The sequence below is a fragment of the Jaculus jaculus genome, chromosome 10 (genome assembly GCF_020740685.1).
Source record: "Jaculus jaculus isolate mJacJac1 chromosome 10, mJacJac1.mat.Y.cur, whole genome shotgun sequence".
Taxonomy (NCBI): Eukaryota; Metazoa; Chordata; class Mammalia; order Rodentia; family Dipodidae; genus Jaculus; species Jaculus jaculus.
In genome coordinates, this window is record NC_059111.1 from 9,626,962 (window position 1) to 9,647,746 (window position 20,785).

General features: G+C 48.9%; 1 protein-coding gene across 4 annotated transcripts in view; it reads left to right on the forward strand.

Annotated features, from left to right (window-relative positions):
• Tln2 (talin 2) overlaps positions 1–20,785 on the forward strand; it is a 468,592-nt gene that overhangs the window by 85,853 nt on the left and 361,954 nt on the right. For all 4 annotated transcript variants that reach the window (XM_045159990.1, XM_045159987.1, XM_045159989.1 and 1 more), the window contains exon 2: positions 14,561–14,650. The gene's annotated coding sequence lies outside the window, so the exon portion shown is untranslated. The remainder of the gene's footprint in view (positions 1–14,560; positions 14,651–20,785) is intronic.

The following is a 20,785-nucleotide window of genomic DNA, read 5'->3' on the forward strand; positions in this document are numbered from 1 at the left end:
TCCTTTTTTGAGACAGAGTTTCTCATTGACCCTGGAGCTCCCTGGTGCAGATCGATAAGCTAGTCTGCAAGCCCTGGGGACTTCCTGTCTCTGATTTATGAGATTACAGATTTGTGGGTACTGGAGATCAGAACACACGTCCCCATGATGAGACGGCAGGTACTTTACCCACTGAGCTGTCTTCTCATTCATCAGACAAGTCTTTGCTGCGCAGGCTGCTCTGTGCAGTGTAGGATGTTCAGCAGTGTCCCTGTCCTCTGCTCACTAGATACCAATAGCGCAACTGTCCCCTGTAGTTATGACACACAGATATCGCCATACCCTATCACATGTCCCCAGAGGGGGAAATTTTTTTATTCCTTGCTGACAAACACTGTGCTAAGATGTATATGATGTCCCTTTGCATTCCTAAACCCAACTTTTAAATTTGTTTGTTTATTTATTTGGGAGAGAGACAGAGAGACGGAGAGGATGGCATGCCATGGCCTCCAGTCACTGCAGACGAACTCCAGACACATGCATCTGGTTGACATGGGTCCCGGGACCTGGAAAATTGAACCTGGGTCCTTTGGCTTTGCAGGCCAAGTGCCTTAACTGCTAGACCATCTCTCCAGCCTCCTAAACCACTTTAACACTAGACTGACCCCTTTCCCATTTTTGTTTTGGAAGGTAAACTACGTAGCTAAAATATTCAACATTTACTACACAGTAAGTGCTCTCAATTATAGGAAAGTGGTCAACACAGTTGTCAGTTAAACGGCCTGGTGACTGGACTGACAGTTTTCTTTTGAGGAGTTTTGGTTTTGGTTTTACTTTTGGTCTTTATTTTTACTTGGGGTTAAGATGATATTGGGTATTATACTTTAAATGCGGAGTGTCTCATGTATTAAAGGTTTGGAGTTCGTTTGCAGTGGCTGGAGGCCCTGGTGTACCCATTCTCTGTCTCTCTCTCCGCCTGGTTTCTGTCTCTCACATAAATAAATAAAATTTTAAAAAAGCATAGGCAGAATGAAAAATTTGTCCTTAAAGGTGTTTTTGATACTTGCATGCCTGTGGTAGTTTGAATGTCCCCCAATAGACTCAAGATATTTTTATTAAAGAGCTTGTCTTGAGCCACCTCGCTGGAGGAGGTGTCGCTGGGGGCAGATGTGATTTCTCGCCCAGAGCTGTGGAGAGCCCTTGAGCTCTGCCTGGACCCCTGCTGTTGCCGCTGGGTTTTGCTCTTGCTTGTCCTGGTGGTGCTTTTTCTCTGTCCTCTTGGATCTGTGAAAGGGGGCCAGCGTCTCCCATCATCACTGGAACGTCCCTGGGGCAGGTAAATCCTTTCCTCCCGTAAACTGTGTCTGGTTTGCAAGTTTATCCTGGCTTCGTGGGGCTGTCAGCAACTCCTCTTTAACTACCCGGTCTCTCAAGCCCTCCCCTTCTCATTAAACTCCTTCTCATTAAACTCCTTCCCATGTAATGACCCCCAGCATTTCCTGCCATTATTCTTTGACCCACTGGATTAAATTAGGGTCACTCGCATGATCATGGGTGGCAGGTTATTTCCTGGAGAATGAGCAAACCCACCAGTGGCTGTAAGGCTGAAGGACATGGCTCCCTGCTTGCTAGCTAGCAGTCATCCGTTGCCCCTGTCTGGGAGTTACGGGGTCTCGTGAACTCTTCTTGCCTCTGACAGGAAATATTGACAGACTCACTCTTGTGCAGGAAGCCACATCTGTTGTGAGTTCATGAGTGTAATGGTCAGGCCTTTCATACCCAGAAGGCGGTGGGAAGAATTTTAAACTGACCATGCCTGGTCTTAGGAGTCACACAGTGGCTCTGGGTGGCTGTGAACTGTTTGGGTACAAAGGGGTAAAGAGTCCCCAAGGCAGAGCTTTGGGTGCTGTACCGGGGCGCCCCACCCCAACTCTTTTGGTTAAGCGATTCACTCTGCTTGAGCCATAGCAAATAGGAATTAAGTTTCTGCTGTCTGCACAGAGATGAGGGCTGAGCGGTAAACCCAGATGTATGAACTCAGGATTAATCTGTGATATTTTCTCCAGGTCTTGATTTTTCTCAGGGAATATGGAAGGTAAAAACTTATTTTAATGTGAAAGTAAGAATGTAAATATTGAATAAGTGCAAAATTTGCTTTGCATGAACTTCCATAAATGTGATCCAAAAAAAAAAAAAAAAAAAAAGCCCCGTATTTGCTGTGGATGGCTTTCCAGTGCCAGCTATCCTACTGACTTCTCCCTGTCATCGAACTCCGCCTGCATGATCCCCAAAGTCTCTTCTGTATCTAAAATTTCTGATTTAGACAGAAAAGACACTTTTGGGGGGAGGGGTTTAAAATCTTGGATAAGTTTACACACCTCTTACTAGAGAGGATTTTAGAAAGAAACAGTGACCACCAAGGGTTTCTGGTGTGTAGGAATGGAAAAGCTTAGCTTCTGTTGTGGAGGGCGAACTCAGGAGCAGGAAGAACTATGCCCCATCCTCAGCTGGCTGCTGGCCCGTGTACCTCACCTAGGAAGCCTTCCAGAGCTTGTGGATCGCTCCGTTGCATTTCTTTGAAATGCCTCTAACTGACAAGGTCATTGTGAAAGTTGAAACATCTTCCTCACAGCTGGGAAGAAGGGTTGCTAGGATCTATATCCAGTCAACATCTGTTTCTGAAATTATTAAAGGAAGTATATTTTTGGGGGGGACAGGTGGTTTCTGAGGTACCGTCTCACTCCAGCTCAGGTTGAACTTGTTCTGAAGTCCAGGCTGGCCTTGAACTCGCAGCAATCCTCTTACCTCTGCCTGTCAAGTGCCAGGGTTCAAGGTAGTGCAGAAGTTATCTTCTGTTTGTTTTTGATGATTCTCCCCCCTCCCCAAGAGAGGCTGGCTTTTGCACTCCTTATATAGCTGAGGATGAGCTTGAACTCCTGACCCTCCGTCCTCTACCTCCCAAGTGCTAGGATTACAAGCATGTGTCATAGTACATAGGATCAAACCCAGGGCCTCTGTGCATGCTAGGTAAGAATCTTCAACACCTGAGCTTACAGTCCGTGTCTCCTACGGTGATTCTTTGGAAACAAATGGTAAGGGTAGATGGGACATTCTTCCCAGAGCTGTGTGTGTGTGTGTGTGTGTGTGTGTGTTTTCTCAAGAGAATTGAGGCCAAGCTCTTGCTGACCAGCAAGAGAACACCTGTGCACGAGTGGCTGTCCAGTTTCTGGTGACCATTTGTCAACAATCAGGCAGCTTCAGTGGATGACGTAAGCTGTAATTCATAATGTTTTTATGGAAGCCAGAGTAGGTGGTTGCGGAGGTTTTCATAGTCTTTTGTAGACATGTAATTGGAAGAGTTTGGGCCAAATGAGAAACATTCCTGGGAGGGGGCAAAAGGATTTCCAGAGGCTTCTTGACCTGGGTCCAATATGTCTTCCTTGTTTTTTATTTTTGTTTTCTTATGAGAGAGAGCAGGAGAGAATGGGTGTGCCATGGCCTCCAGGCACTGCAATCAAACTCCAGATGCGAGCGCCACCTTGTGCACATGTGTGACCTTGCACGATTGCTTACCCTTGAGTGTCTGGCCTATGTAGGATCTGGGGGTTCGAACATGGGTCCTTCGGCTTTGCAGGCAAGTGCCTTTGCTGCTGAACCATCTCTTTAGCCTGCTTCCTTACTTTATGTGGATCACGGGAGCAGAGTTTTTGTATGGGTTTTAAGAACATGGCCTAGGCTGGGGAGATGGCTCAGTTGGTAAGTTGCGTGCCTTATAACCTTGAGGGACTGAGTTTAATGCCAGAACCCATGTAAAAAATCGGGGTGTGTGCCGGGCATGCTAGTGCATGCCTTTAGTCCCAGTCCTTGGGAGGCAGAGGTAGGAGAATTGTTGTGAGTTTGAGGCCATCCTGAGACTACATAGTGTATTATAATAGGTCAGCCTGGGCTAGAGTGAGACCCTACCTCAAAAGACTAAAAATCAAAGCAAAACAAAAAGAGAATGATGGAGAGCTTCCTGGCCAGCCAGTCTTAACTTACTCAGCAAGGTCCAGGCCACGGAGGGGTCTCTAGTGGACAGCGTGTGAACGTACAACACCTGACGTTGTCCTCTGGCCCCGCGTTTGTGTATCCGCACTCACCCCACCACACAAAAGAGCATTATTTTTCCTGTCTCCTCATAAGCAAGTGTACTTTCTTCTCTGTGAAACTGCAATTCTAGACCACACACACTCAGCGAACCAGAAGCAGGAAAAGTGTGTGAATTGGTCTAAGGAATCTCTGGCTTTGGGGTGGACATACCCATTCCGTTCCTTTCCCAGTGCTACTTGCCCAGAAGCTATTAATAAAGAAAAGTGTATTATAAAGTCCTGCGCATTATAAAGTCCTGAACTTTTCAAGTTGGTCCCAGAGGAGGACTGGAGCTTAGGGAGGAAGTCTGGTTGCTTGGCCTTTGGGAAGTGGGGCCTGGCGAGATGGACGGAGGTGATGGACTATTTCGCATCGGTGCGCCCTTTCCTTATTCATTGTCTGCTTTACTTCTAGAATTGGTCCCCAGAGAGCCCAGTTGAGACATGTGCACCCTCACGACTCACTATAGGTTATGTCGAATGCCTGTAGCATACAAGGGTAGAAGGTGTTGAGGGAGATGAGGAAAACACTCAGATGAGGAGGAAGGACCCCAAAGAGAACCACCTTGTGTTATTTCTCACCGTGGGACAAAGACTGATGGGATCTGCAAGCCATGTTGGAGGCCCTGGGCTATGTGTTGGGGTTGGAAGAGGGAATATTTATATGTGGAAGATAGGGCAGGGAGAAGCTTTTCTGGGGGGAATGACTTGGACACAGACCCCAGTGTGAGCGCACAGAGGGCAGGAAGTGGAAGGAGTGGGGAAAACTGTCAGGCACCAGACCCTCCCTTGGGCTGGACTGCGGTAAGTGCTTGTGTGGGAAAGGTAGGGACGGGGAAGAGTCAGGGGAGGTTAGCTGAAAGCCCTAGTTTCCCAAGGTAAGAAGTTTGAGCTGTCTTGAGTGCAGAGGAGAACGTGATATGCCAGGCAGAAAGGCTACTCCCAGCCAGTGCTGTCTGTGAGGTAGGAAGGGGCAGAAAGGATGAACAAGACGCCTTTGTGTCTGAGTTCTTCTAGACCCAAATGGATGGGGAATCTGGCTGCTCCCCCGTGTTGGACCTTTAGGCAGACGATTGTTGTTGTTGTTTTTAATATTTTATTTTTATTTATTTATTTGAGAGACACAGAAATAAGTAGAAAGAGAAAGAGAGAGAGAAAGAGAGGAGAGAGAGAAGGAATGGGCATCCCAGGGCCCCCAGCCACTGCAGACAAACCCCAGATGCATGTGCCCCCTTGTACATCTGGCTTACATGGGTCCTGGGGAGTTGAACCTGGGTCCTGTGGCTTTGCAGGCAAATGCTTTAACTGCTAAGCCATTCCTACAGCCCTGGGTTTTCTTTTGCATGTTGGTTATAGCTCTTGAGTTTTCTTTCTTTTTAAAATTATTTTATTTTATTTTTATTTATGAGAGAGAGAGAATGGGCATGCCAGGACCTCTAGCCTCTGCAAACGAACTCCAGGTGCATGTGCCACCTTGTGCATCTGGCTTACATGGGTCCTGGGGAATCAAACCATGGTCTTTAGGCTTTGCAGGCAAGTGCCTTAACTGCTGTGCCGACCCAGCAGCCCCTTGAGTTTTCTTTTTTTGGTTTGTGTGTGTGTGTGTGTCCGTGCTTGGGTTCATCACGCATGTCTGTTCGTGTCTGGGGTTGCACATGTGTGCGCCAAGGTCAGAAGATAACCTCAGATATGCTCAGGAACACCGTCCACATCCTTTGAGATAGGGTCCCCCAGTAGCCTAGAGCTCACTAATTAGGCGAGAGTGGCTAATGTGTAAATTCGAGAGGTCATCGGACCTCTGCCTCCCGGTGCTAGGATCATAGGCATGTACCACTATGCCCAGGGTAGCGCTTGGGTTTTCGACATTGATTGTAAAGTCACTGAATGATGCTGGAGACCGGGGTGTGAGGAGGAGGACAGAGATGCAGTGGATCTTGCCCCCCTCCCCCCAACACTGTTCATCCTTTTTTTTTGAGGTAGGGTCTCACTCTAGCTCAGGCTGACCTGGAATTCACTATGTAGTCTCAGGCTGGCCTTGAGCTCAAATGGTCCTCCTACCTCTGCCTCCTGAGTGCTGGGATTAAAGGCGTGTGCCACCACGCCTGGCAACTGTTCATCCTTTGAGTGTGGGCTTCATCTGTCTCCTTTCCTCATCGCCAGTCCCCGAGGTAGCACTGGCGCTGGTTAGGAGAGACAGACGGATCAGAGGGTCTTCACGGTATGAAGTGCACAGGAGGAGGGTTGCCGAGCCCAGGGGATTGTTCAGGGTGCTGGCCGTGGCAGAGGACTCTAGGAGGCCGCTCTGTAAGGGGAGGAGATGCTGCCGACAGCCTGATTGAAAACATCTGTGTTCACATGGGACTAGAAGCTTTTTGCAAGCAGCATGGCCTCAAGAGTTGGCAGAGAACTGTCTTTTTTTCCCTTTTTTTTCTGTTTTCACCTCATCCCACTATAAAATAAATGATACCTATTTTTAAAATGTACGGGGGGAGGTTACCGGAATTAGTAAGATAGCAAGAGCATCTTTGCTTTGATGCAGCCTCTCTAAGGATAAAAAAGCACAATTATTATTGCGTGTGTGGTGTGGTAGACACAGGAGATTTAGAAGGTGCAGTGTTGTTTCTCCTTCCTTCCTGAGCACTTACCTTTGCATCCAATAAATGGAGTGGGGAGAGGTGACACGCTCGTCCACGACTCCACCCTCTTGCCGTAGCTTCTGTGTCTACTCCAGGCCACTCTCAGGCAGCTGTCCTGATGCCTCTGGGGGCCTGGAGCACATGGCTTCTTTCCGTCTGCACTTGGAAGGCACCTGGGGGACCCTCTAGAGTGAGCCAGTAGAAGCTACGTTCCAGCAGTGCAGCCAGTGCTCCGGTGATGCAAAGCTGTTACTGGCGAGGTCACTCTCAGTCTTGGCCCCCTGTGCAAAGGAAGTGGCCAGTGGACGCTGGTCTCACTGCCCTCCAAGAGCTTCGGCCCCTCCTTGGTGCGGGAGTCCAGGTCAGTGGGTTGTCTGGGTTAAACATCAAAGAACCTCCCTGGAATCTGTTTCCTGGCTTGGCTGCCCTCCCACCTGGGTCTCGCAGGGTGGAAACAGTGGCTGCCTATCAGGGAACACTTCAGATCTGAAAAGGATCCCCCAGTGCACGGGCCTTGGGGGGAGGCGAGGGGTGCGAGGTCATTTTGTTCCCACGTTAGTTGCCGAAACCCTTTGTCCTTCTAGAGTTGGCAGCCCTCAGCTTTTCCTGAGCTCTTAGTAACGTTTCCCTGTAAAGCTGTTATGTTTGGAGTTCATCAAGAAAAACTGTGTGTGTGTGTGTGTGTGTGTGTGTGTGTGTGTGTGTGTGTGTACGCTCCAGTAATTGCAAGCATACATACTTGTTTGCGAGCAAGCACTAGCATGCATGTGTGCACACACACACACGCATGCACACACGCACGCACGCACGCACGCACACGATGTCTGCATGTCTGTCTCCAGCTCAGAAGTGATGGCAGACTGTATTCTTATTGTTTGTTTGAATTTTAATGGGGCTGGGGGCTTGAACCCAGGGCTGCATACTCCGTGGTAGGCAAAGCACCCCCCCCCGTGGAGCCAAGTGTGCAGCGTGGGGTGCTGTAGATTTCAAGGTGACACAGTGAAGGTGGGTTTTGTGTTCCCAGTTTCATGTGTGTGTGCGTGGGTGCTTGCGTGTGCACGTGTGCATGTGTGTTCTTAGGTTGGTTGGAGGATGATCTCAGGTGGTGGTGTTCCTGCTGTCCATCTTCTCAAGACAGGGTCTCTCACTGGCCTGGAATTTGCCAAGTAAGTTAGACTGCTGGCCAGCGAACCCCAGAGATATGCCTGTCTCCACCTCCCAGCACTGGGGTTACAGGCATGTCCTACCATACCTCCTAGCTTGCTTTTCTTTTTCCTTCCTTCCTTTCTTCCTTTCTTCCTTTCTTCCTCTCTTCCTCTCTTCCTCCCTCCCTCCCTCCCTCCCTCCCTTTCGCCCTTTCTCCCTTCCTTTCTTTACTCTTTCCCTTTCCCTTTTCACTCTTTCCCCCTCCTCTTCTTTTTCCTCTTCTATTTTGGTAACCTGGGTTTTCTGGGGACTGAGTTCAGGCCCTGCCGGCTGAGCCATCTCCTGCCCTCTGCATTCTTAGTTTTACTTGGACGTCTTGAAACAACAGACTTAGTGACGAGTATAATAGAGGAGACTCCCAGCAAGAGAGAAGAGAATACAATAATTCCATCATTAAGTTTGTATGATTTTGCTCGGGTATGGGGTGCGGGCCATCTAAGGAAAACCAGGTCAAAATGTTACTGGGTGTCATGGTATCAGGTTTTCACTATGATTACTGCAGTGGTTTGAATGTGTTCCGAAGTTCTAAAGTTCATGTGTGAAACCCAATTCCAAATGCAGTCATGCTGGGTGGGAGTGGGGCCTCAGAAGAGGTCATGAGGACGGTGCCCCGTGTGGGAATGAATATCATTGCCGTGGGAGTACGTTGGTTATCTTGAGTGAGTTTATTGTCAGGGCAAGTTGGGCCCCTCTTATTCTTTCACCCTCCCTGACCCGTTCTCCGGGACTGAGGCGGCTTGAGGGCCCTTTCCACGTACGCGCCTCGCGGCCCTGCACATCCCAGCCCCAGGACCATCAGAATAAAGTTTTCGAAATACATTCTCCAGCCTTCTCTTTTAAAGACTTCATTTTTTTCTGTTTACTTATTAGAGATAGAGGGAGAGAGAGAGAGAGAGAGAGAGAATGAGCATGCCAGGGCCTCTAGCCACTGCACATGAACTCCAGACGCGTGCGCTACCATGTGCATCTGGCTTACGTGGGACCTGGAGAGTCACACCTGGGTCCTTAGGCTTTGCAGACAAGCGCCTTAACCACTGAGCCTTCTCTCTAGCCCCAGCCTTCTTTTTTAGCAACATAAAAAGAACTAGGACAGTAATTCGAAAAAAATAAAATGACAGCTTTGGCTGGGCATGGTGGTGCATGCCTTTGATCCCAAATGGAAGGCAGAGGTAGGAGGATCTCTGTGAGTTGGAGGCCAGCCTGAGACTACATCGTGAACTCCAGGTCAGCCTGAGCCAGAGCAAGACCCTACCTGGAAAAACAGCAGCAGCAGCAATGACAGCTTTGTCTGCTAGTGAGATTATAAGAAAGTGTGTTTTCCAGCATGTTCTTGCTCACATTAGGTAATGAGTATGCTGTGGAGTAAGGCTGAGATGCCAAGCTGGTTAGTATGTAAAGGTCTAAGAATTCAAGCACACTTTCCACATCTCTCTACCCTCTACTATTTTCAGCCAATGGATAGATTGGTTGAATTCAGTGAATAAGCGGAAATCTCATGAGGAACTTCTAGAAATGCTGAGGTATCTGATAGGGAAGATACAAAGGACCCCAGGCTTAGCATCCACCTTGCAGGAAGCAGGAGTGTCTGCTTCTCCCTCATCCTCAGCTGCCGAGGACCATGGAATGATACTGCTTGGGTAACACAGTGTGCCACAGGAACTAGACTTGCAGAATGTGCCAGGGAAGACCACTGGGTCAACGGGAACCCAACACCGTCTTTTCCCAGACTGGTGGGCAGCTTAACATGAACCCAGAATGCAGCAGTGTCCCAGGATGTGGACGGTTCATAGTAAAGGTGTATTTATAGAAACTACCCCAGAACCCGTGCCTTGCTTCACAGGCCCCAGCCCTCAACTGGACTCACGTTGCGCAGTTTTATTGGCATCTTAAACCTGAGCTGAGAATAATTCTGAGATTAACTCTTGGAGGACCCTGTCAGTGACATGAATTAAAAAAATATTTATTTATTTATTTGAGAGAGAGAGAGAGAGAGAGAGATCGCGCGCAAGAGCGAGAGCTGCAAATGAACTCCAGGTGCATGTACTAACTTGTGCATCTGGTTTTATGTGGGTACTGAGGAATCAAACCTGGGTTCTTAAGCTTCACAGGCAAGCACCTTAACTGCTAAGCCATCTCTCCAGTCCAGGCATGAATTTTTTCAATGCTTTATTGCAATGTGGAAAAACACATAAAATGTATGGGTAGATTCAAAACTGGGGCTGTTGTAATAGCTCTTTCGTGGAGTTGGGCGGCTGAGGCAGGAGGATCACTTGTCACGTGAGCATAGGTGTGTGAGGCCAGCCTCCCCGTAATTCCAACAACCTAGTGACAAACACTCCCCCCTATGTGGTCATTGTAAGGATTAAAATGAATGCCCATGGATCCCATGCCTCTACAGATGCCTCTCTTGGCTCTCAGATGTGGTAAGCATCTTAATGTCATAGCCAGTTTCAGTTTCACCTATTTTTACCACCTATTCAAATATTCTTAGGCAATATGTTAGTTTTTTTATGTACATGCGGTATATGTGTAAACATGCTCATATACATGGGCTCATGTATGCATTCATGTGGAGGCCAGCGTCAGATAACTTCTTCAATCACTCTCAATCTTTTAAAAAGTATTTATTTAAGAGGAGGGAGGGAGGGGAGTGGAGAGAGGGAGAGGGAGAGAGATGCATGTGCCGTCTTGTGCCTCTGGCTCTCTGTATGGGGGAATTGAACCCTAACCCTTAGGCTTCGTAAGCAAGCACCATTAACTGCTGATCCATTTCTGCAGCCTCACCATCTTATTATTTTATTTATTTTGTTTTTTTCGAGGTAGGGTCTCTCTCTAGCCCTGGCTAGCCTGGAATTGACTATGTAGTCTCAGGGTGGCCTCGAACTCACAGCGTTCCTCCCCCTTGGCCTTCCATCTTACTTTTCTTGAGACAGGACCTCTCAGTTAATCTGCACCGGCCCTGGGAGTCCTTCTCATCCTGCCTCCCTAGTGATGGGATCACAGGCGTGCGCCACTATGTCTGGCATTTTCACATGGGCGCTGGTGGTTTGAACTCAAGTCCTTCCTGCATGTGGGGCAAGCGCTTTGCAGACGGAGCCATCTTCCCAGCTTTGTAAGGGAAGCTTCTTCCTGCAGCTGCTCAGTGAGGCCTCCCACCGTCGGAAGCCAGCAGGCGAGCCGCAGTTTCAGTGCACCTGCTGCAAGAAGCCAGTGTCCTTTGCTCATGCGTGTCAGCCACTCTCAGCTGTTTACAGGGGAGTTGGAGAAAAGGACCCCTGGAATATGAGGATGTGCCAGCGGCCCTTATGCTGAGTTCTCGGGGGAGAGAGAGAGAAAAAAATTGGTTCAGAGCCTTCTGATAAGGAATGCATAATTAAATCTGTTCTCCTGTGGGTGAAAAGGTCATTCATACTTTCACAAGAATTAAAACACTTTTTACAAAATTTATTTGCGAGCTGGGCGTGGTGGCGCACGCCTTTAATCCCAGCACTCAGGAGGCAGAGGTCGGAGGATCACCATGAGTTCAAGGCCACCCTGAGACTCCATAGTGACTTCCAGGTCAGCCTGAGCTAAAGTGAGAGCCTACCTTGAAAACAACAACAAAAATTTACTAGGAGAGAGAGGTAGAGAGAGAGAATGAATGGGTATGCTAGGGCCTCTAGCCTCTGCAAATGAACTCCAGATGCATGTGCCATTTTGTGCATCTGGCTTTACATGGGTACTGGGGAATCAAACCCAGATCGTTAGGCTTTGCAGACAAGTGCCTTAACCTTGGAGCCATCTCTCCAGTCCCTCAGAAGATTTTTTTTTTAATAAGAATAAGGAAAAAGGGCTGAGGAGATGGCTCGGTCCCTACAGCGCTTTCCTTACAAATATGAGGAGCCGAGTTTGGACCTCCAGCACTCACAACAATGCCCAGCTGGCATGGTGGCTTACCTGTAATCCCAGCACTCACAACAATGCCCGGCTGGCATGGTGGCTTACCTGTAATCCCAGCACTCTGACGACAGAAAACGGGATCCCTGGTGCGGGCCGGCTGGCTAGACTGGCTGAATCAGCATTCTCTGGGTTCCAGCGAGTGACCCCGTCTCAATAAATAAAGTGGAGGGTAATTGAGGGAGACACCTCATGCTGATCTCTGGCCTCCATGTGCACACACGTGTGTACCCACACGCACGTGAACACACACTTGCAAGCACACTACCCACATACATAAAAGGAGAAGAAATTATCTGGGAATTGTGGCAGGGTTTCTTTTCTTTCTTCCTTTTTTTTTGTTTTTACATCTATCAGCAACTTTTGCCATGTATTTGGTTTGCCCCGGTCTTCGTTGGCCTCTTGGGCTGGAGATTGTGGGAAAAAGGGAAGCGAGCAGGAAGCTGTGTCCTGCATAGTCCAGCAAGGAGCCCTCAGCCATGCTGTGGGTGGCCCAGCAGCCTTTGCATTTTCTTTGTAATCTACATCTCTCTCTCTCTCTCTCTCTCTCATGACCCAAGCAACTAGAATGTGAAATTGGAGGGGGAAAAACAATACTGGAGTGGTGACTATAGTTTCAAAACAAATGATCTCACTGTCTGAATTCTGCCCTATGCAAAAGAAACCTTCGGCTGTGCCTTGGAAAAGAAATAACGGATCTTCGGGGAAGCAGACCCAAATCCCTGTGCAGTGTGTGCGGTGGGGCGCAGGGGCTGAATTGGTTACGTGAGAGCGAATGTGACCGTGTGGTGCCCATTAGCCACGATTGCCAGAGCCAGCAACTGAAATCTGCAATGGTGGGCGCCCGCTTCTTCAGAGTGGGCAAGCCGAGTTAAGAGCCGTCTTCTCTCCTTGTACGTGTACGCATGTCGTGTGCGTGTGCTCACGCGTGTGAGTGTGGCTGGGCACACAGGTAGAGGTCAGAGGACGACTTTGCGGCGTTGGTCCTCGCCTTCTCCCTGCTTTGAGGAGCGATCCCATGTCCTTTTGCTGTTCCTAACCTCCTAGTCCCACCTCCCTCGTTGCCTGTAGGTGAGGCTGGGATTTCTCACCCTGGCCATCGCCACATCTGGCTCTTTACCTCAGTGCTGGGGTAGTTACGCTCTTCAAGCAAGCACATTATCCATTGAGCTACCTCCCCAGCCTGAGCTGGAGCCCTTTCTAGCTTTGCATCACCTGAGGCTTCTCTGGTCTACATTGCTCATTTCATTGATGAGCCCATAGTTTATGATCTGCTAAAAGGTTGCATATATTAGCCAGGCCCAGGTGCAGCGAGAACCCAGGGGGAGAGGCAGCTATTTAGATAATTATGTTTGAACATATAATTAGATGAAGATTTAATTTAAAAATCCAAACCATAATCAGAAGCCTCATTTCCTAGAGAACAAGCATTTTGATCATTGATTTTGTTTTTATCAAAATGCAATACTGACAGGAACAGGCCCACCCTCTATCAGCCTTTCCTGATTTTTTTTTTTTTTATAGTGCCCATGCATTTTCTGGGTTCTGGTCTCTTGAGTCTTATATTAGTTATTTTTATCTCCCTGTGACAATGATACCTGACAGAAATGACTGAAGGGGAGAAGTGTTTAATTTGGCTCACAGTTTTAGAAGGATGAAGTCCATCATGGCAGAGGAGCTAGTGAATGGCCGAGGCTCCGTGCTTCACAGTGGACCAGGAGGCAGGCAGAGTGACATGGGGACTAGGGCTCAGGTGTACCCCTCCAAGGCCGACCCCCAGGCACCTACTCTGGCTAACTGTATTCCCCATGACCTCAAGGTTCTGCAGCCTCTCAAAATCACCGGGGAACAAACATTCAAAGCAGAAAGCCTATGGGGGATCAGCTCAGCCTCCAGCCAGAACCGCTCTGCCAACCTGGTGCCAACCCTCGGTCTTGGTCTGGGTTCTCTACATCTCAAACATTTTGCTCTCTTTTATGCATCCTAGAGGTTTTAGGTTGTCTTCTGTGCAGACATGAGCTGCTCTGTTTCTTCCCGAGCTTCGCTTTTGAAGGAAACCAGGAGTCTCAGCTCGCCCGGTGCTTGTCCTTTGGGATCGAGGAGAGAGAGAGAGAGAGAGAGAGAGAGAGAGAGAGAGAGAGAGAGAGAGCGCGCCAGAGGGATGGTTAAGGTTTGGAACTGCAGCTGCTTTGCCTCTCCTCAGTCTAGAGCCAGACTAAACCAGAATGATACTTGTTTAGAAACTGAATTTTATTGGGAAGGTAATTTGCAAGTGTAATTGAAGCTTTGCCCCTTTGGTTCTGTGGTTCTGTTCTTGGTCTTGCTGTTACTTGCTGCTGAGTTGCGGGGCGAGGTGGGGGGGGTGGGGAACCAGACCTTCCATCTCCGAGCTTTGGTGCTGGTCATCCACGAATAGTCTTCAGTTCCAGGGGCTCCTGGAGTCCTCAGTCTGGATACCACGCTGGGGAACTTGCAGATGGGCCGTGCTTCACCTACAGCTGCTGGATGGGAGTTTCTTCCCAAGCTGAAGGCACAGGGTTTGCTGGCTCTGTGGCTCCAGCGAGTCCTGAGGCCACCAGGCAGGCCTCCCCACCAGCCGTGTGTGGTGGTGGGCGCCGCTGCTTCTCTGACCGCAGGGCCCTGCGCTGACACTGACCTTGTGTGTTTCCTTGCCAGTGCGCTGCTGCAGGGTAACACCTGGACTGGACTCGCAGAACCTGGGATGCCGGGGTGCCCACGAGGTCCTGGCTCGGCTTGCTGACGAGTGTGAGTAGTCTCCCCGGTTTTGCTTCTTGAGCGTCTCTGCGTGCTACGCCCACCGTGGCTGGAGGGGTTGTGGGCAATGGCTTACGGAGTGCAGCCAGGTCCGGGTGGTGCGCTTTTCAAGAAAGGCTCTCTCACATCCAGACCCAAGAGCCTTGAGGTTGGCAGCTGAGAGGCCACACGTGACCTTTCTGTCCCCACCGAGATCAAGCATACTTGCGGGTCTTGGTGTCGTCTTCGTGTTCTTGTTCACAGTAATCCCACCATGCTGGCCTTTCTGCCTGGCTCATAGGAAAGCAGCCCACGTGTGAGAGGTGCAGCTTCCATTTCCCACAGCCTGGCTCATTCCTCTGCCATCCTGCTTGTAAACAGGCTTCATCCAAGTACCTTCCTTCATCCGGGGGTTCCTCTCCCCCATATACACGTTCATCTTTCCCCCACATATCTCCCACACACTCACCTCTTTCTTATGTAGTCATTCCTCCCCCCTCTGTCCTCTCTTCCGTGCTCATTCATGTTTTCCACACACATCTCCCATGTCTTCTCATCTCTCACAGACATACTCTTACATACACATACTTACCTGTCTGGTATGTACTTCTCTCTCACACACTCACCTCTCTCTCATGTAGACATTCCTTCCTCTCTCTCTTGCACACACACACGAGTCATATTCTTCCTTGCATCGTTCCACGTGCCCCGGGTAATCTCACTGGTTAGCTGGTAGACTGCCCGTCCATTGACAATTACTAATTGTGCACACACCAACAGCTCAGCCTGTGTGCTGTCCCAGAGTTCAGTCCAAGGAGGAAGACACTACGTGAAACCCCAAGTCACCATCACACACTTACCTGGGCAGACTGCTGTGTTGTGAATCTCTGAAGCAGGGCCACCAGGACATCTTGTTACAAGAGAGTCTCGGGATCTGTGCCTGGTCAGATACACGACGGTGAATCCCATTTCGATCCATTTCCTGTGTGTTCATGGTTGAAGTAAACTGGACAGCACAACTCTGAGGCCGGGCCAGGAGGGGCCTGTTCTGCTCGCCTTCCCGTTCTCAGTGCTGCTGACGGTACATGCCGGGTTATAGAGAGATCGCACTTGGAGAAATACTGTTTTCAGATTCAGGATGCAAAAATTAGTCCTTGAATGTGGCTTGGTGGACTGCCACAGGGTGTGTGTGTATGTGTGTGTGTGTGTGCGTGTGCGCGTGCGTGTGTGTGCGTGTGTGTGTGTATGTGTGCGTGTGTGTGTGTGTTAAGTTACCAAAGGCCTCATGTGATGTTCTCCTGCCTGTTTTTATGTCCAGCCACGTGAGCTGACCTGAAAAATATGGGAACCGGTTGCTGTCACCTGTGTCCTTGTACGTCTGTTCACAGAGTCCTCTTTTAAATATTGTGCCTCTCTGGTTCATGCCGTGGACGTGTGTGACGTGCATGCCGCCAGTGGCTGCAGAAACAGCTGGCTCTCTGTGTAAGAGCAGGTGGCGGCTGTTGGCCTCATGTGGCACTTGCGGTGGGGGGTCGAGAGGCCATGTTGAAAGCTGCAAACTGCTCAGAAACTCTGCATAGGCGAACCCTGGGCGTGAAGGGCATGGCAGGAGCGACTCAGGTTGCTGCTAATGGTGGACGGGCTCCGCTGAGATACTTGTATTGTATTATAGGTCGAACCCTGGCGAGCTGCCTGAGTAGACACTTCCAAAAACAATCTGGTTCTGTTTTCACAAGAAGCTAAGTTGGTTCTCCACCTGAGTAGTTACCAGTTCTAACAGCCTTTAAAAAAATTATTTATTTGCAAGCAGAGAGAGACAGAAGAGAGAGAGAGGGAGAGGGAGAGAGCGCACGCGAATGGACATGGGTGCACCAAAGCTTCTAGCTGCTGCACACGACTCCAGATGGACGCGCCACTTCGTGCATCTGGCTTTACAGCCCAGGGCCTTAACCACTGAGCCATCTCTCCAGCCCTCTAACAGCCATGTATATGCAGTGTCCTGAGCGCTGGGCTGTGTGGACAGGCAGCTAGAGCCGCTGTTACAGCATGCGGCCCGAGGATGGAGGAACTCACTTGGGGTCACACTGTGAGAGTGTGGCCGTGAGGACGTCGCCTAGACTCTTGGGTCTCGTGGGAGTCTCTTTTCCTTCTCGACTTCGTTACCTGGACCATGACTACAAATGGTTTGTTTTTCTTTGAGGCAGGTTGTAGTCCAGGGTGGCTTTGAACTAATGGGGTTTGATGGCCAGTAGAAAGAGTTGGTTGCTTGTTGTTTACAACCGATGTTAATATTTTCTCCTTCTTACCCACACTCAGCACTTCCCTAGGAAGGCTGTTGTGTGTGTGTGTGTGTGTTTTAAAATATTTTATTTCTTTTTAATTTTTTTGTTGTTTATTTTTATTTACTTATTTGAGAGAGAGAGAGAGAATGGGCACGCCAGGGCCTCCAGCCACTGCAAACAAACTCCAGACACATGTGCCCCTTTGCGCATCTGGCTTATGTGGGTCCCCCGTGGAATCGAACCAGGGTTCCTTAGCCTTCGCCATTTTCCCAGCCCTGCTCTATAGTATTTTGAATGACACGTCTCCCATGGGCTCATGTGGTTTTAAATACTTGGTCCCCAGCTGTTGTGGGGCCCTTGGGAGGTCGAGACTTGCTGGGGAAGGGCTTTGGGGTTCTACAGCCCAGCTCCAAGCCTAATAGATAGACTGTTTCCTCCCCATTGCTATGGATATGTGACCCGGGTTTTCTGCTCTTCAGGCCTTAGGCACCAGGCTCTGTCATAGGCTGTTACAGGCTCTTCAGTTCACACCTAGACTCCCTTGCGGCATGTCTGGCTGCCCAATGCAACAGTCACATCTTCATAGCAGCTCTCTTTTTCGCCCCCTTTAGACACAGGGTTTCTTTCTTTCTTTTCTTTCTTTTCTTTTTTTGGTTTTTCGAGGTACGGTCTCACTTTAGCTCAGACTGACCTGGAATTCACTATGTAGTCTCAGGGTGGCCTCGAACTCACAGTGATCCTCCTACCTCTGCCTCCCGAGGGCTGGGATTAAAGGCGTGTGCCACCACGCCCGGCCCTTCTCTTGCTTTTGTATCAGGAGCCAAGGCTCTGAGCTCGTGCGAGCCGGAGTCCAAGCCCCGCTGCCCAGTGTGATGACTTTCGCCTCTGTGCGCTTCCTTGGGCCTCTGTTTTTCGTGCAGACTGCAATGATGTTAGTCGAGGCTTATTGGGCCTGTTCGTGAACATGAAGTTAGAAGGGATATTGCTTTGCCAGGTAGTTGTAGATAGTAAGTTTCTTTCTTTCCCTTTTTTTTTTTTTTTTTTTTGAGGTAATGTCTTGCTCTAGCCCAAGCTGGCCTGGAATTCACTATGTGTTCTCAGGTTGGCTTTGGACTCATAGCGAGATGCAAGTTCTTAAGAGTTCCCCACTGCTTATTCTCTCCTTGAACCCTTCAAGGACTGGCTGAGTGTCTGCTGCCCCTTGTATCTGGGCCTCCTCTGAGCGTCTCTCAGTTGTCCTTTCTGAGAGCTCTCACATCATTTGAGCCCCTCAGGCCTGGGGTGATGTTTCATCTGTCCCTGTATCCAGCCCTGGACCTTGAGTGCAGTAAGCATTTGTCACCCAAACCCAATAAATGTCAAATCCCTCCATTTGCTTCTTGTGGGGGTTGGATCCAGGTGTCCCCCATAAACTTAGGGGTTCTGAATGCTAGGTTCCCAGCTCCTGGAAGCAGTGTATTGTTGGGGGCAGGCTTATGGGTGTTACAGCCAGCTTCCTCTTGCCAGTGTTTGGCACACTCTCCTGTTGCTATGGTCCACCTTATGTTTCCTAGGAGGTGATGTCCACCCTCTGCTCATGCCATCATTTCCCCTGCCATCATGGAGCTTCCCCTTGAGTCTGGAAGCCCTTTCCCTCCACAAGCTGCTCTTTTTTGGGTGTTTTCTGCCAGTATTGAGAACCTGACTGCAAAACTTCTCTAACTCCAGCGTTTCTGAAGAGTAATGAATAGACACACTTCCTATGGGGACCTGAGCAGACCCGTTAGTGGGAATGATGGCCGCGTTGTCTCCTCCAGATGAAACCAGGCAGCGCACGTTCCTTGCATTTTGTGGACTTCAGGCGTGCAGGCCTTCTTCCTGTGGTCTTCTGTCAGCTGAGGTAGTGGGAGAGAACAGGTCAGGTGGAAGGTGTTGGATCTGAAAGAATGTTCTTTTTTCTATAACCCGGGTTTTGTTGGTATTGCCTTTAAATGTCTTCTTACTCTACAAAGTTTGAAAAGTCATTTGCAGCCTGTTGATATTTTGAAAACCACGAAGAAGGAAAAAGGCTAATGAACAGAAAAGGCCTTTGTGGGGGTGCTTAACTGTGCGAGCGGAGCCAGGTCCGTGCGTCAGTGTCTCTAGTCTTTAGGTGTGTGATGGAAAGCAGTCGTGTTGCCAGCCAGGTTACAGCCTCCCCTCCTCATGCCAAGTCGGCCTCTCTGTCCCCTCCCCCCCTTCCTTCTCTTCCTCTCTCCTTATTTTCCTTTCTCCCTTCCTCCTTCCTTCCTTCCCTCCCCAGGGCACCTTAGTCCTTGGGGGATGCAAGACAAGAGCTGTGTCATTGAGCTATATCCAAAGCCTTCCTTTTACACTTTGAGGCTGGGTCTCCCTCAGTTTCCCAGGCTGGCCTTGCACTCAAGGCCCCCCTGCCTCCGCCTCCCCAGTTACTGGATGGCAGAACTGCACTGCCATGCTGCTGTTTTCCTGTAAGATCTCAACGTCACAGAAACATTAGCTCACCAAGGGTGGAGACACACCCCTTCCTACCTTCAGATACAGTGCCGAGGTGCCACCTTCTTTTTAAAAAAAGTTTTAGGGCTGGAGAGATGGCTTAGCAGTTAAGGCATTTGCCTGCAGAGCCAAAGAACCTTGGTTCAATTCCCCAGACCCATGTTAGCCAGATGCACAAGGGGGCGCACGTGTCTGGAGTTCGATTGCAGTGGCTGGAAGCCCTGGCGCACCCATTCTCTCTCTCTCTGCCTCTTTCTCTCTTACTCTCTCAAATAAATAAATAAATAAAATGTTAAAGACGTTTTTATTTATTTATTTACATGAGCATGTGTGTATGGGGCACCAGGGCCTCTTGCCACTGCTAAAGACACCAACACTTGCACTCGTTTTTGCGCTTGGCTTATGCAGGCCGCTTGGGAATTGAACCTGCAAGGGCAGGCTTTGCATACAAGCCCCTTCAGCCACTGAGCAATCTTTCCAGCCCCTGTTGAGCTATTAAGCAGGATTCTCAGTCTTTGTCCCCAGTTCAGAAATCCCAACCGTAGGGCCAGCTCTGCTCACCAAGCACTCATGTGTGGGTTTGGGGGTGGGTTTGGAATGTTTTGCCCACAGTCTGTAACTAAATAGTACTAAGCGGTACCCCCATTCCAGCCAGCCAGGGTGTTCAGATCCATTGGCTAGTTTATTACTTTGTCAGAAAGTGTGTGTTTATAACGACATCTAGTCACAATTCTCTTCCTCAACCGGGACCCTGAGGTGTGAGTTTCCCTTGATTAATAACAGAGAGCTAGATTCCAAGTAAGAGAATGAATTGGAATTGGCACGACTAAATTCTTTCTTCTCCCTTGTAGAGACAGCTTCCCAGACATAACGGTATTGTTAACCCTGTTTGCTTCATGTGATGAAGAAATATACTGTGAAGTTGGCATCAAGACTATAAATTATATAAAGCCTTCGTGAGCCATTGTGTGAGACAGTGTTTCATAATGAAATAATGTTTTTTGTAATCAGGTTTTTAAAACCTGATATAGAGGTTTATTCCATACTAATTCTGATCCATCCATAATTAATGACCACATATTGTTTCTTTATATTGTTACATATTTTCATATGCACACATATGTCACCATCCATTCTCTCATTCCTGGGTGTCTTTTCAACCCTCCTCAAACCCATCTTTGTTTTCTTTTTAATATTATGAGGAGATTCTTTGATATGAATGAAATATATATATATGTATATTCATACATATAATACATAATATTCATATTTTCATGATCACATCTGAACAATTTTGAAGTCAAAATAACTTATTCTGGGAGCCATGCGTGGTGGTGCACGCCTTTAATCCCAGCACTCAGGAGGCAGAGGT